Consider the following 15,512-nt stretch of genomic DNA (forward strand, 5'->3'; position numbering starts at 1 on the left):
ATAATTTCAATCAGATGTTTGCAACGCAGTGAAGGAGACGTTTCCGACCACATAAAGTATATATATTCTTGATCAGCATCAATAGCCGAGTCCATCTAGCCATGTCCGTCTGTGCGTCTGTCAGTCTGTCCGTCTGTCCGTTTCTATGCGAACTAGTCCCTCAGTTTTAAAGCTATCGCGATGAAACTTTCCCAAAAATCTTCTATCTATTGCAGGTAGTACATATGTCGGAACGAGCCGGATCGGACCACTATATCTTATGGCTCCCATAGGAATTATCAAAAAGAAAAAAAATAGAAAAAACATTGTAACTTTGTAGAAAGTAGGCGTTTTGATTTTTGACAATGTAAAAGCAACATTTTAAGTAGGCATATCTGCAAGGGTATATAAACTTCGGCTGGCCGAAGTTAACTTCCTTTCTTGTTTATAATGTATTAAATGGGATAAGAAAAATAAAAGTTAAGCAAGGGTGCATAACAGGCGACATATAATTACAAAAACTGGTTAAGTAAATTGCATTCCAATTTGAATTTTGAGATTAAGTCGGATTCCAATCATCCTTTTCTTTCAATTTTGTACACTCCTGTTAAATAAACAACATTAGTTTTATAAAAAATATTCTGGGGACATATGGCATATCAACGGAAAGGTATTCAAGCGTAGAATATATACATATATATTTTAAACCAATGCACCCCTCAGTTCAAGAGTTATTTCAATGCAATCTTTTTTTTTTAATTTTTATTAAAAAAGTTGACAAATAACGCTTATTTGTTGATTTCACTAGTTTACAGCCGAAATGCTCCCCAGCAATTGATGGAAAATTCTGTTAGTGTTGGACCCCTGGATCACAAAAATAGCACTTATTTTTTTTTCGATGGCACAGTTTTTTTTTAAAGATTTTTTAAAATTCGAAATGTTAAATTGCGGACTTTTTTCGAATTTCTTCTTATATCTCGGCAGATATCCACTCGATTGGGCCAGTTTTAGTTTTATTTTAAAGTCAATAGATCAGAGCTTATCTTTGCCATACAGATCAATATGATTGGCAGTAATGGCAGCGCAGAATCTTGACAAAGATGAAAAATGTGTTTTTTGGTCGACTGTAAGTCGGCTGTATATATCGTAAAAACTCGATAAAAACCCGTCACCACTCATTTTTGTTTACATGTCGCCGCCTGTGATAAATCTTAAATTTGGACTCTGTCAACCGAAAAAAGTGGAAAATCCGAACTTTAAAAATCCACCATAAATCCAGTTTTCCATGGATTTGGGCCATATCCGGCTTGTTTTATTCGGTAGGATGTACACCTTAAGTTTGTACCCATTATGATTTTTCAAAGGATTTATTTCGAGTTTTTACGATATATACAGCCGACTTACAGACGACCAAAAAACACATTTTTCATCTTTGTCGAGCTTCTGCGCTGCCATTACTCATCCAATCATATTGATCTGTATGGCAAAGTTAAGCTCTGATCTATTGACTTTAAAATAAAACTAAAACTGGCCCAATCGAGTGGATATCTGCCGAGATATAAGAAGAAATTCGAAAATAGTCCGAAATTTAACATTTCGAACTTTAAAAAATCTTTAAAAAAAAACTGTGCCATCGAAAAAAAAATAAGTGCTATTTTTGTGATCCAGGGGTCCAACACTAACAGAATTTGCCATCAATTGCTGGGGAGCAAACCAAGAATATTATTTTGTAAACTAGTGTTTTTATAATGAAAATTAAAAAATTATAAAATTTGACAAATAACTCTTATTTGTTGATTTTTATACCCTGGCAGAGGGTATTATAATTTCAGTCAGATGTTTGCAACGCAGTGAAGGAGACGTTTCCGACCACATAAAGGATCTATTTTCTTGATCAGCACCAATAGCCGAGTCTATCTAGCCATGTCCGTCTGTCCGTCTGTCCGTTTCTATGCGAACTAGTCTCTCAGTTTTAAAGCTATCGCTATGAAACTTTCCCGAAAGTCTTCTTTCTATTGCAGGTAGTACATATGTCGGAGCGAGCCGGATTGGACCACTATATCTTAAGGATCCCATAGGAATATTCAAACAAATATGACAAAATTCATTGTAACTTTGTAGGAAGTAGGCGTTTTGATTTTTGACAACTTAAAAACAAAATTGAAATAGGCACGCTGAATCTGGAATCCCTGGAACTGCACCGAGTGAGCATTAAGCTATAGGTATTTACTTTATCTGCAAGGGTATATAAGCTTCGGCTGGCCGAAGGTAGCTTCTTTTATTGTTATAATAAAAATTAAAGCGTAAGAGTTATTTGTCAACTTTTATAATAAAAATTGGAAAATAAGAGTTATATGTAAATTTTTTTGAATAGGTTTACTCTTATTTACGATCCCGGTAATAGTCTAGAAGAGGGGCCTGTGCCCCAAAAATCGCGAAAAAATTACCCTCGATGGGCCGCGATTTCTTAGGAATTTACGTGCAGAAGATTATCGGCGGAAATGCATTCTCTTGTAATTGCATTTCAAAGTTGCGTGTTTTGCTATAAAAACAAAGTAGCATTTTCTAGGGTTTTGAGGTGTTTTGTGACATTTTGCTATATAAAACATATGGGCTCTCCGTTTGCTGTCAAAATAGTAGGCGTTCGAAAAGGGTGCATGTCATAACGCCCGGTGTCATAACGCCCGCGGGCGTTATGACACACTCAAAAGTGTCATAAAGCCCGCAGGCGCTATGTCATTTTATTAATTAATTAATGTGATTTTTTAGATTTTTATGTCCGTTCTGGGTGAAATTTGCTACTGACCGTTTTTTAGAGTTCCAATTTTATATTAGTTTATATTATTTATATAAGTAAAGAAGTCGAATTCAGATTGAGCGCGCGCAGTAAACAAAAATGCGGCTTGCACTTTTATTCAAACAACTTTTTGTCTGCGCCATATATAACATTTTATTGAAATACTTGTAAATGCGAGTAACATAGAGGCAATATAGTAATCAGTTGTGTAGAACAATTTAGCGATGAGTAATGTGGTAGAAGTTAAGTATTCAGAGCAAAGAAAAGCGACAAAAAAATTTTTGTCTGCGGTCTATTTAACAATTTATTGAAATACTTGTAAATGATTTTCAACTATCTGTCTGCAGTACGGGCAGAGCAATAGAGAGTTTTTTGAACGCTGTTCCAGATTTTTAAAGCACTCAAAGCATATTTTGAAGTGCTTACATGGTAGAAAAACTACGTGCCGCGCCCTATCAATGCAAATAATACATTTTAGCACGTCAGCCATTTGTCTGAACTGCAAATTATTTTCCACATCTTCATCTTCTGAATCAGAACCGGAACATAACTCTTGAAATGTTTAACTGACTAAATTATGAAAAAGCATGAGAGGTATCATGACAATCGGTACTCTCTTCTTGGTAATCTCATTGATTCGAATGCGCTTTACAACCAAAAGGAATTCTCTTATCGGTATTCTCATTAACTCAAAATGCATTTTAGAATTTTTTTAGAAGTTGCGGGCGTTATGACACTTTTAAAAGTGTCATAAGGCCCATGGGCTTTTTTAGCGCCCGCGGGCGTATGGTTAATTCGGCCAAAAAAAGGCCTATTTTCATGAATTTTTCACACCATACGGTTAATGTTAGATAAATTATTTTATTATTATATAAAAGTACAATACTTAAACTATATTTTCTGAAATTTTCATTGAAAAAAATTTAAAAATGAGCCGTCTGCGGCCAATCTCCGTTGGCGCCTTCAAGAAAAGAGGTTTTGCGGTGAACAGCATAACTCATTACTGGATCATCAGAAAAATATAAAAAAGAAATGTCCATTAGTTAAGATTTTTCTTAAGGTAATCAGGTCGAGTTTTTATACCCGTTACTCGTAGAGTAAAAGGGTATACTAGATTCGTGCAAAAGTATGTAACAGCTAGAAGGAAGCGTTTCCGACCCCATAAAGTATATATATTCTTGATCAGGGTCACTAGCCAAGTCGATCTAGCCATGTCCGTCTGTCCGTCTGTATGAACGCTGAGATCTCAGAAACTACAAAAGCTAGAAGGTTGAGATTTGCCACACATATTCTTTGGCTTCCTACGCAGCGCAAGTTTATTTTAGCCGAGCGCCACGCCCCCTCTAACGCCCACAATCGCCCACTAACGATTTTAAAATGGGTCCTGCGCCCGGACCATTCATTAAAAAGTTATACGCAATCAAAAATTATATATCTATCTCCCTCGCACTCCCTTTAGCTGAGTTACGATTATTAGTCGGGACACCAACCCGACACAGCGTTCGCACTCCCTTTAGCTGAGTGACGGGTATTAGATAGTCGGGACAACAACCCGACTATAGCGTTCTCTCTTGTTTTTTTTTTATTTTTGGATTTTTAATAACACTTTGAAGTCAAAAACGTGATTTTAGCCAACAAAAATTGGATATATTAGTTAATATAAAAAAAAAAAAATAATAAAAAAAAAGCTCGACCTGATTACCTGCGGATTTAGGTACAGAAATGCAAAATTTCAGAACGATCGGTACATTAGATTTCGATGGACAATGTTCACCGACTTAAAAAAAACATACTTTTCAGGAGAACGATTTAAAGTTTTGAATAGGTATAGGGGACGGCTGGGACCGCCTCTCGTTCAAATGGTCTTATCTGTACTAAGAAAAATTGTAGGACTGCATCTAATGACCCTTTTGTTTACTGTTGGCTCTGCGAAGCAATGATGCATTCTAAATGTGCAGGATTTACTGGCAAAGTTAAAGACTTTATTGAAATGCGGATTGGTCTCATGTGGGTATGTGAGCCCTGCAGGGATTTTGCAGTTGAGATGAGCAGCTTTATGAGGCAGACTCGAGACGGCCTATGTAATCTTTCACGAGTTTTTAAACAGCTCAATGATGGATTTAATTCCGTATGTGAACAATTTAATAATAAAAAATTATTAACCGAGTCGCCCAAACGCAAAAAAGCTAGCTCAACGACAGTAAAGGCGAGTGTTGAATCCACTTCAAATCCAAACTTGGTAGCTGCTGCAGTTTCTGGTGACACAGGGGTAAGTGAACCACCTGTGCCAATGGATACTGCTAGTTCAGGTGTAGTCTCTGTCCCTGTAGCCCCTGTATCTGAAAGTCAGGCTCCAGATCCGGCGGAATCAACCAATCCGGTGTCGACCATACCCATAGGTACAGTGGGCGCCGTTTCTGTCGCTCAGCCGAATGAGGTTCAGGCTGCTGCTGGGGGGCGTAAAAATCTCTCAGTTGTACCCAAACGTACAGTAGGTGCCGCTTCTGGCTCTCAGCTGAGTGAGGTTCAGACTGCTGCTGGGGGGCGTAAGAAACTCTCAGTTGTTCCACATAGGAAGCAACTATTTGTTTCAAGATTTACGCCTGATACCACATCTGAGGAAGTTTTGGAATTCATTCGTGAAAAATTCCCATCCGAGGATATTGCGGTTGAACAATTTCGATTTTCATACGCCCGTAGGATATCGTCTTTCAAAATTTTTGCTCCGCCTGATGTGTTTAAAGAACTGATTTCTGAAAGCTTTTGGCTTAATGATGATCTGGTTATAAAAGAATTTGTTCCTAATAAACCGAGAACAAATAATAGGCCTTCCACGGTGCCAAAAAACTGAAAAGTTTATTATTGGCTTACCAAAATGTTAGAGGACTTAACATGAAGCTACCCAAGCTTTATGCTGACTCCTCGGCATTTACGGACGATATCTTAGCTTTTACAGAAACTTGGCTGAAACCAGAGATAACAGACTCTGAAGTTCTTGCAAATAACTTTAATACCTACAGAACTGATCGCCTTTCCCGTAGGGGGGGCGGCGTTTTAATTGCTGTTACTTCTACCCTAAATTCTGAGAGAATTCACTCTCATGTCCCTAGTGACATTGAATTTGTTGGTGTGAAAGTTACCCTCCAATCCTTGTCTATCTTTATTACATGTTCCTATATTCCACCTGGCTCTGACCTTATAATTTATGAGCAACATCTATCAGCTATTAAATCTATTCTATCCTTTCTTTCCAATAGAAACCTTTTGATTGTTTTGGGTGATTTTAATCTCCCGGATATTTCTTGGTCCCCTCCTACTGACTCACTTGTCGCTCTACCTTTATCCGCCCATGACTTTGTGGATGGCCTTTTAGAATTATCGTTACAGCAAGTTAGCTTTATACGAAATTCATTACATAGACAACTAGATCTTGTGTTTTCTTCAGAGCCGTCTGAAGTCACGGTATCTAGAATTGACGCTCTTGTGGTACCAGAAGACCGATACCATCCAACTATGGAATTGACAATTTGCCTCCCCTACCTTGATACCCTCTCTCCTTTAGTCTCTCCAACTAAAATGAGAAGCTTTCGTAAATGTGACTTTAGTAAACTTAACTTAATGATTTCTCAATATAATTGGATAGAATTTTATAACTGTATGGACATCGAAAGTGCCACTGAACTGTTCTATAGCGTTCTAAACACTTTTTTTAATGAATGCGTTCCTGATAGGCTTCCTCCAAAGCCAAACAGGCCCCCTTGGTTTACAAATGCGCTTCAACGACTTAAAAATTTTAAATCAAACACTTATAAAAAGTATAAAAAATCGGGTAGGCCATCCGATTTTTCGAAATATGTGGTGGCTCGATCCGATTTTAACGTTCTTAACAGTCATTGCTATTGTATGTATTTAGATCGCTGTAAATTTGAATTTTCAAATGACCCAAAGCAGTTTTATAACTTTGTCAACGCAAAGCGTAAGTCATCAGCTTTGCCTTCATCGGTTCGATTTAACTCAATGGAGGCATCGACTGACTCTGAAATTGCTGATTTATTCTCTGACTTTTTCCAAACTACTTATAGCTCTTCTTCATGGTCAGAATCAAATTACCGTAATCCCTTAAATAGGGCAAATTGTATTTTTTCCCCTATAATTACCGAAAGTTCTCTCCTAAGAGATTTAACATCAACAACGCCAACTTATTCTCCCGGTCCTGATGGACTTCCTGGGTGTGTGCTTAAGTTTTGTGCATCAACCATCTGCAAACCTATTCTTAAACTTTTTCAATTGTCTATTTCATCATCAGTTTTTCCAACTATCTGGAAGGATTCTTTTATTATTCCACTTCACAAAAAGGGTGCGAAGGCGGATGCCCAGAATTATAGGTATTTCTAAATTGTCGGCTATTCCAAAAGCCTTTGAACGTATTATCACTTCTCATTTGCAACATTTATGTTCCTCGCTAATATCACCGCACCAGCACGGTTTTGTTAAGCGAAGATCGACTACCACCAACCTACTTGAATTGTCATCAATTGTAATAAATGGATTTAACAATAAAATGCAGACTGACGTTGTATATACAGATTTCAGTAAAGCCTTTGGCTCTGTTAACCACTCTCTTCTTTTATTCAAATTAGATTTGCTTGGGTTTCCATGTAATCTGTTAACTTGACCGTATATATTCAGTTAATGATTTAGGCGTTCTTCTGGACCCGAAGCTTAAATTTGACTGCCACATAATGTCGACAGTCAATAAAGCTATGAGTGTTCTTGGGTTTATAAAGCGTTGGTCAAAAGAATTTGATGACCCTTATATAACCAAATTATTATTTACCTCCCTTGTCCGCCCTATATTGGAATATTGTTCTTCGGTTTGGAGCCCACAATACCAAGTCCACATTGACCGTATAGAGTCGGTACAAAAAAAATTTCTCCTTTTTGCCCTTCGTAGTTTGAACTGGGATCAAAACGTAAGGCTACCTTCCTACCAGAGTAGATTATTATTGCTTAATTTACCGACACTTGCTAATCGTAGAATAATGCTTGGTACCATTTTTATGCATAATCTTATAAGAGGTGATATTGATTCTGTAGAACTTGTTAGCCGCCTAACTTTTAATGTTCCCGTTAGACTAACACGTAATTATCATCCCCTTAATTTACCTCGATGTACATCAAATTTTGGTCTGCACGAGCCCTTTCGCGTTCTATGTAATAACTATAACGTTCTTTATCATTTAATTTGCACATCAACTTCTATCCCGGTATTAAAAACTAACATTTTAACTCATTTGCTTCACTCCTAACTGCATGTTTTTTTTTCATTATTTGTCCCGTCTTTATTGGTTTTATGTCTTCTTCCTCGCGAACTCGCATTTTTGCCCAAATTTAAAAAAGGGTCCCGCGCGTAACAAGCACGTGCTTGGTGTCGTTGGGCCACTTGTTTGTACTTCTCGTAGTGCATCAACGTCCATCATATATATTTTTTGTAATTTTCATCTGATTGACAATTTTAACACAACATTCTTAAAGTGTTGTACATTATGAAAAAATTTTTTTAAAAAAATCGAATGACTATGGATGACCAACATATGCGTATCTTATAAAATTATTATGAAAGTAAATTTCAAGAAATCGCGGTTCAAGGAATGCAATAAATGCGCCACAGTCAAAAAATATTTTTTAAAAAAATCGCAAGATTTTTATACCCTTGCAGAGGGTATTATGATTTCAGTCAGAAGTTTGCAACGCAGTGAAGGAGACGTTTCCGACCCCATAAAGTATATATATTCTTGATCAGCATCACTAGACGAGTCGATCTAGCCATGTCCGTCTGTCCGTCTGTCCGTCTGACCGTCTGTCCGTCTGTCCGTCTGTCTGTTTCTACGCAAACTAGTCTCTCAGTTTTTGAGCTATCGGGATGAAACTTTCCCAAAAGTCTTCTTTCTATTGCAGGTAGTATATATGTCGGAACCAACCGGATCGGACAACTATATCTTATAGCTCCCATAGGAAGGATCGGAAAAGAAAACGTTAAAAAAATTCTAGCTTCGGTGTTTTTTGAAATATTACCTTCTACTTTTGGGGATGTTATTTTTTAAATATTTCTGAATTTCGAATTAAATATTTAAAAAATCGGACTAATATATCATATAGCTGCCATAGGAACGATCGGAAAATTAATGGAAAAGTAATAGGAAATAAATTCTAGCTTCTTTGGTTTTTATTGTATTATCTTCTACTCTAGGATATGACTCTTTTTAAATATTTCCGAATTTTAATTTTAATTTGATCAAAATCGGACGACTATATCATATAGCTGCCATAGGAACGATCGGAAAATTAATGAGATTAATGAAATTAATTGAACATTTTTGCGATTTGTTAATTAATAGGAATGATCTGCAAGGGTATATAAGCTTCGGCTGGCCGAAGCTAGCTTCCTTTCTTGTTTTTTTTAAATATTTTTTGTCTGCGGCGCATAGCACTTCTACTTTACATTTTCTTTAGTACTTGTATTGCGGTTAGGAATATAAAATGCGTGCATTATTGATGTAGCCTTTTCTACGATTTTGTTTAAAAATATAAAAATGAAAGGTTTTATAACGGCTAGGACCGTGAAAAAGGTTACAATAGATAATCCTCCTTCGACCGCGATTTCTTCAGATTCACCTAAAGGATATGTATGTCTTGGTCATCCGTGGTCACTCCAGTTCTTATGGTATCACTTCCCACCGAGGATATTTAATTCGCTGTTGTGGGGTCTGGCCTGCTATAAAAACAATTTCACATTTTTGTCGAATTTTATTATTTTGACAACAAACGAAAAGCCCATATGCTTTTTATAGTAAAATGGCACAAAACACCTAAAAATCCTAGAAAATGCTACGTTGTTTTTATAGCAAAACACGCAACTTTGAAATGCAATTACAAGAGAACCATGCATTTTCGCCGATAATCTTCTTCACGTAAATTCCTAAGAAATCGCGGTCCATCAAGGGTAATTTTTTCGCGGTTTTTGGGGCACAGGCCACTCTTCTACACTATTACCACGATCCCTGCTCAGAAATAATGATTATTATTTGAGCGACATTATTTCGCTTAAAAATATCATTCACAGTGCGATTGCAAAATTGACTTAACTCTTATTTTCCAATTTTTATTATTAAAGTTGACAAATAACTCTCACGCTTTAATTTTTATTATAAAAGTTGACAAATTACTCTTATTTGTTGACTTTTATATTAAAAATTGAAAAATTTTAAAAGTTATAATAAAAATTGAAGCGTAAGAGTTATTTGTCAACTTTTATAATAAAAATTGGAAAATAAGAGATATGTCAATTTTTTTGAATAGGTTTACTCTTACTTACGATCCATGTTCAGAAATAATGATTATTATGTGAGCGATATTATTTCGCATAAAAATATTATTCACAGTGCGATTGCAGCCTTTCTGTACGGAATTTCACCAAAGTTTTAAATTTGTGCTTGTAGCACATATGAAGTTAATAAAAGAAGGTGTTTTCTTTGTATAAACTTTTTAAAACCCGGTTTTTAGTTTACAAGAGGTATGCATAAATACAAAAAGTTGTATCAGCCCTAGGACTTTATGTCATTTATATATTTAATTAAATTTATTTTATTTTATTTAAACTCTACAAGTTTCGAGCTTATTATTATTGCGCTAGTCACAAAAACTCAATTAAGGTAAACATATTTAAACTTATTATCTAATACAACACTTATATTTAATACTAGCAAGGTATGTAACCCTTCATTTTTCGACAAAAATCCTTACACTAATTTTCCTCACAACATTAGTACTTTGTCCACAGCATATTGCTTAAATATAGAATGTCATACTGTGCTCAACCCAGTAATTAAATTCCAAATCGATTATCGTGTAAATCTAAAAATAATAAAGTAGTTTTCTTAAAAAAAAATATCATCGAATTGCTAAAAGATATTTAATATTTATGCGAAACAATGTTTTGCTTTATATTTTTGATTAATTTAAGAAAATGTATCAAGAAAAACAATTCCATATTACTGCATTTTACCATTGATATTTTGCTTCAGTATTTTTGTTTCCATTAATTTTTCACCTTGATTAGAATAATATTAATAATAAGAAAGGCAGGTCGAAGGGGATGTAGGTGGAAGGGAATCAATTTGTTTAAACAATATGAGACACGTGTAAGGAAAAGCAAGAGAATCAATTGATTTGAATATTTAATTTTTTTTTAAATATTTCAATGCGAATTGAATTTTAAAACACAAAAATCTGTAGGAAAATGTTTTAAATCTGTTGGAGAAATGTAAATGAAATATTCTTTTAGCAAAAGGATATCAGTATTATCATGAATTTGAATCTAAGCGAATCTCAATTCCTTAGTCAGCTGCAATGCACACACACGCACATATGTATCTAGGGATTGTAAGTCTAATTTTGTGTGTTCAGTGGAGCGAATTAATGTTTTTTACAAATTCACAATTTGTCAACGACGTTTGAAAACTAATAAATAGTTTGTTGATCGGGTTTTTAAATTTTAAAATAAAAGCAATTTTAAGGAAAATGTCGAATTTAAAATTCAGTTTAATGGGATTTTCGTAAGTTTACTGGTATTTTAAAATTTAACGTTTACTTAAAAAAAGGTGCAAAAGAAAAGATTTGCGATATATTCGATTTTTTGACCGCGCATTTTAAATGTGTTATGGCTGTGATATTTTCACACTTAAATTGCGACAGCAGGACATACATACATATATGTGTGGAGGCCGTGACGTCAAAATGGCACAACAAAATTTGGAAATATTGGGGACTTGATGAAGAAGGCTGAATTTCCAAGAAAATGAAATGCAGCTATTTGCTGCTATGCCATACGACTACCACGAAACCATTTTAACAACATTTATAACAGAGAAATGGCAAAAGAAAGAATAAAACAAGAAAGGAAGCTAACTTCAGCCAGCCGAAGCTTATATACCCTTGCAGATAAAGTAATGCTCCCTCGGTGCAGTGTCAGGGATTCCAGATTCGGCGTTTCTATTTTAATTGTGTTTATACATAAGTAGTCAAGAAGTAAAACGCCTACTTCCAACAAAGTTACAATGAATTTTCTTATATTTGTTTGAATATTCCTATGGAAGCCTCAAGATATATATGTACTACCTGCAATAGAAAGAAGACTTTCGGGAAAGTTTCATAGCGATAGCTTTAAAACTGAGAGACTAGTTCGCATAGAAACGGACAGACGGACAGACAGACAGACAGACAGACGGACAGACGGACATGGCTAGATAGACTCGGCTATTGGTGCTGATCCAGAATATATATACTTTATGTGGTCAGAAACGTCTCCTTTACTGCGTTGCAAACATGTGACTAAAATTATAATACCCTCTAAAAGGATATAAAAAAACATATCGATTTTTGGGGCACCTTGGGGTCGTTTTTATACCCGTTACTTGTAGAGTAAAAGGGTATATTGTATTCGTGCAAAAGTATGTTACAGCTAGAAGGAAGCGTTTCCGACCCCATAAAGTATATATATTCTTGATCAGGGTCACTAGCCGAGTCGATCTAGCCATGTCCGTCTGTATGAACGCTGAGATCTCGGAAACTACAAAAGCTAGAAGGTTGAGATTTTGCAGCGCAAGTTTATTTCAGCCGTTCGCCACGCCCCCTCTAATGCCCACAATCGCCCACTAACGATTTTAAAATGGGTCCTGCGCCCACATCTTTAAAGATTTCCGAGAAGTATAAATGGAATTTTGTTGTGTATATATATACCTATCGAAATGTAGAAGACATTTTTCAAATCGGACCATTCATTAAAAAGTTATACGCAATCAAAATGTCTATATATATCTATCTATCTATCTATATATCGGGACACCAACCCGAGAACAGCGTTCGCTTTAGCTGAGTGACGGGTATTAAATAGTCGGGACACCAACCCGACTATAACGTTCTTTCTTGTTTGTTCTTATTTGTCCCTCACACGCGGCTGCTAATTATTTTAGTAATTAATGAAATGGGTGAAATTTGCTACTGACCGTTTTTTGATATAGACAAATATTGATTTAGATTTAATATTTAGGTCGCTTTAAATTGATTAGTTTTGAATATTATAAAATAGTTGTAAAAACATTTTAAAGGGTTCAAAGAATATTAACTTTTAAGGTGTGAGATCAGTTTTAAGTTAAATTGCGTTGCGCTGCTTTATTAGTAAAACGACTTAACAAGTTGTTATGAACTATTCCGATTTTTAAGCGGCTCATACAAAGAAAAGGTATTCTACCTACAAGCGTGCACTTAAATCTTTGTAAAATTCCGCGTAGGACGGCTGCAATCACACTTTGAGTGTTATTTTTGAGGGAAATAATATCGCTCACAAAATAACACTAGTGTACAATAATTACACTGTGCAGCATTTTTAGTGCTTTTTAAATTTACCTCGATGGATGCTATATTTTTGGATTCGTTACGAATTCCCAAGTTAAACTGCGTTTTCCAAAAAGTTCCCCGACGCAAGGATTCTTAGCAAAAGGACCTCAAAGTTCGAAAAATGCTGAAATTGGCCAACTTTGCGGAGCTCTCAGAGGCAAATGGATGCATGGTTTGATTCGATGTTAAAGTTTTTTAAAAGATACACCCTTTTTCTTTTAAACCCCATACTTAAAAAATTTTTAAGATTTTTTTTAAGGCAGAAACAAATTCTAGAAAACATAGTCAAAAAACATAAAAGTATACAGCTGCGGTCAAAATGGTAGTAGTGTTGCCGCCCTGTGTATTTAAAAGTTTGTTGTTGTAATTGATCTTTTCCTGGTAATATTGTATTGATTATAATTTTACTATTAGACTAATTGGATAAGAAAAAATTACAACATGAAACTTTTAAAAACACAAGGCGGCAACACTGCTACTATTTTGACCGCAGCTATATGTTTTTCAGTTGTTTTTTGGAATTTATTTCTGCCTTAAAAAAAATCCTAAAATTATTTTATGTATGGGGTTTGAAAGATAAAGGGTGTATCTTTTAAAAAACTTTAACTTCGAACCAAGCCATGCATCCATTTGCCTCTGAGAGCTCCGCAATGGTCAATTTCAGCATTTTTCGAACTTTGAGGTCCTTTTGCAAAGAATCCTTGCGTCGGGGAACTCTTTGGAAAACGCAGTTTAACTTGGGAATTCGTAACGAATCCAAAAATATAGCATTCATCGAGGTTAATTTTTGATGCTGCATAGTGTTATTATAATATTCTTGGAGTGTTCCACAGAAATTGATGGAAAATTCTGTTAGTGTTGGAGCCTCTAGATCACGAAAATACCACTAATTTGTTTTTCGATGGCACAGTTTTTTTAAAAGATTTTTTATAGTTTAAAATGGTTAATTTCGGATTTTTCGAATTTTTCCAATGCCATTTCTTAGATGGCGCTAGTGTATATTGTATTGCGCCATCTACCGCCAGATATTGGTACTACTGGTCATGAAAGGCGGAAATGTAGGCGCTGGCCAGGTTTAAGCGTTTATTGGGTTTGTGGGCGTTAGAGTGGGCGTGGCAATTTTTTACTTGGCCAATCGATAGGTATTGACAAAGCGAATACAAATCAGTTACTATTTTCATAATAGCTTCAAAACTGTGGGCGTTAGAGGGGGCGTGGCACCTTTTTGAAACAAACTTGCGCTGCGTAGGAGTTCCTAGAATCTGCATGCAAAATGCCAATCCTCTAGCTTTTATAGTTTCCGAGATCTCAGCGTTCATACGGACAGACAGACAGACAGACGGACAGACAGACGGACAGACGGACATGGCTAGATCGACTCGGCTAGTGATCCTGATCAAGAATATATATACTTGAAAATTTTTAATTTTTTTATATCAGTTGACCTGCTGGACTTCCATCGTGGTCACCGCAAGCCCCTATAAAAAAAAAGAGTTCCGAATGAATTGCCATAACTTCGTAAATTATTCATATTTTTCAAGAACAAAGGCTTGTTGTTTCAATAAAAACATGTACTATCAATAAATAATAACTTCACTGGCATAAAATAATTGCTACACACCTTAAAAAAAAATCCAAAGTTCCCTCAATTTTTTCGCTCAAAAAAGGTATATAACCCCTTAAAATTCGATTACAAAAGAACCATGGCAGTCCGCGCCTATATTTCTTCATGTAAATTCTTAAGAATTCGCGGTCCGTCGAGGATAATTTTTTCGCGATTTTTGGGGGTGAGGAACGTAAACTAGAGTATTACCATAATTTTTTCTTCAGATTTTAAATGCTTTGAAGCTTCATGACATGGCAAGATCAATTCGGCTAGTGATCCTAATCAAGAATATATATACATACTTTATAGGATCGGGATACTTTATAGGAACGCGTCTTCTACCTGTTACATACTTTTGTACAAATACAATATACCCTTTTATTCTACCCTAATGGACATACATATGTACATTAGGGTGGACTTATTTTGTATGAAATTTCTAAGGCCATGCTCTCACCCCTTCATATATGGCCTTTTTGTAGCCGTAATCCATAAAAGAAAGAAAAAGTAAAAAATAATTACTTTTAGTCGGTGCGCAACGGCTTTAAAGTTTATTACGAATTTTTTAGATTCATCTAGATGCCGTAGACTTGATTTTATACTTTGACAGTATCTTAAAAAGTATCTTAATCACTTTCCCGAGCTATTTAACAAGGGATGAAGTCGGTGATAAAA

At 35.5% G+C, this 15,512-nt stretch overlaps 1 protein-coding gene across 5 annotated transcripts in view; it reads left to right on the plus strand.

Moving 5' to 3' along the window:
• Nucleotides 1-15,512, plus strand: part of anne (anne boleyn) — a 52,833-nt gene that overhangs the window by 13,470 nt on the left and 23,851 nt on the right. The window lies entirely within an intron of this gene.

Source organism: Drosophila takahashii, chromosome 4, assembly GCF_030179915.1.
Source record: "Drosophila takahashii strain IR98-3 E-12201 chromosome 4, DtakHiC1v2, whole genome shotgun sequence".
Classification (NCBI taxonomy): Eukaryota; Metazoa; Arthropoda; class Insecta; order Diptera; family Drosophilidae; genus Drosophila; species Drosophila takahashii.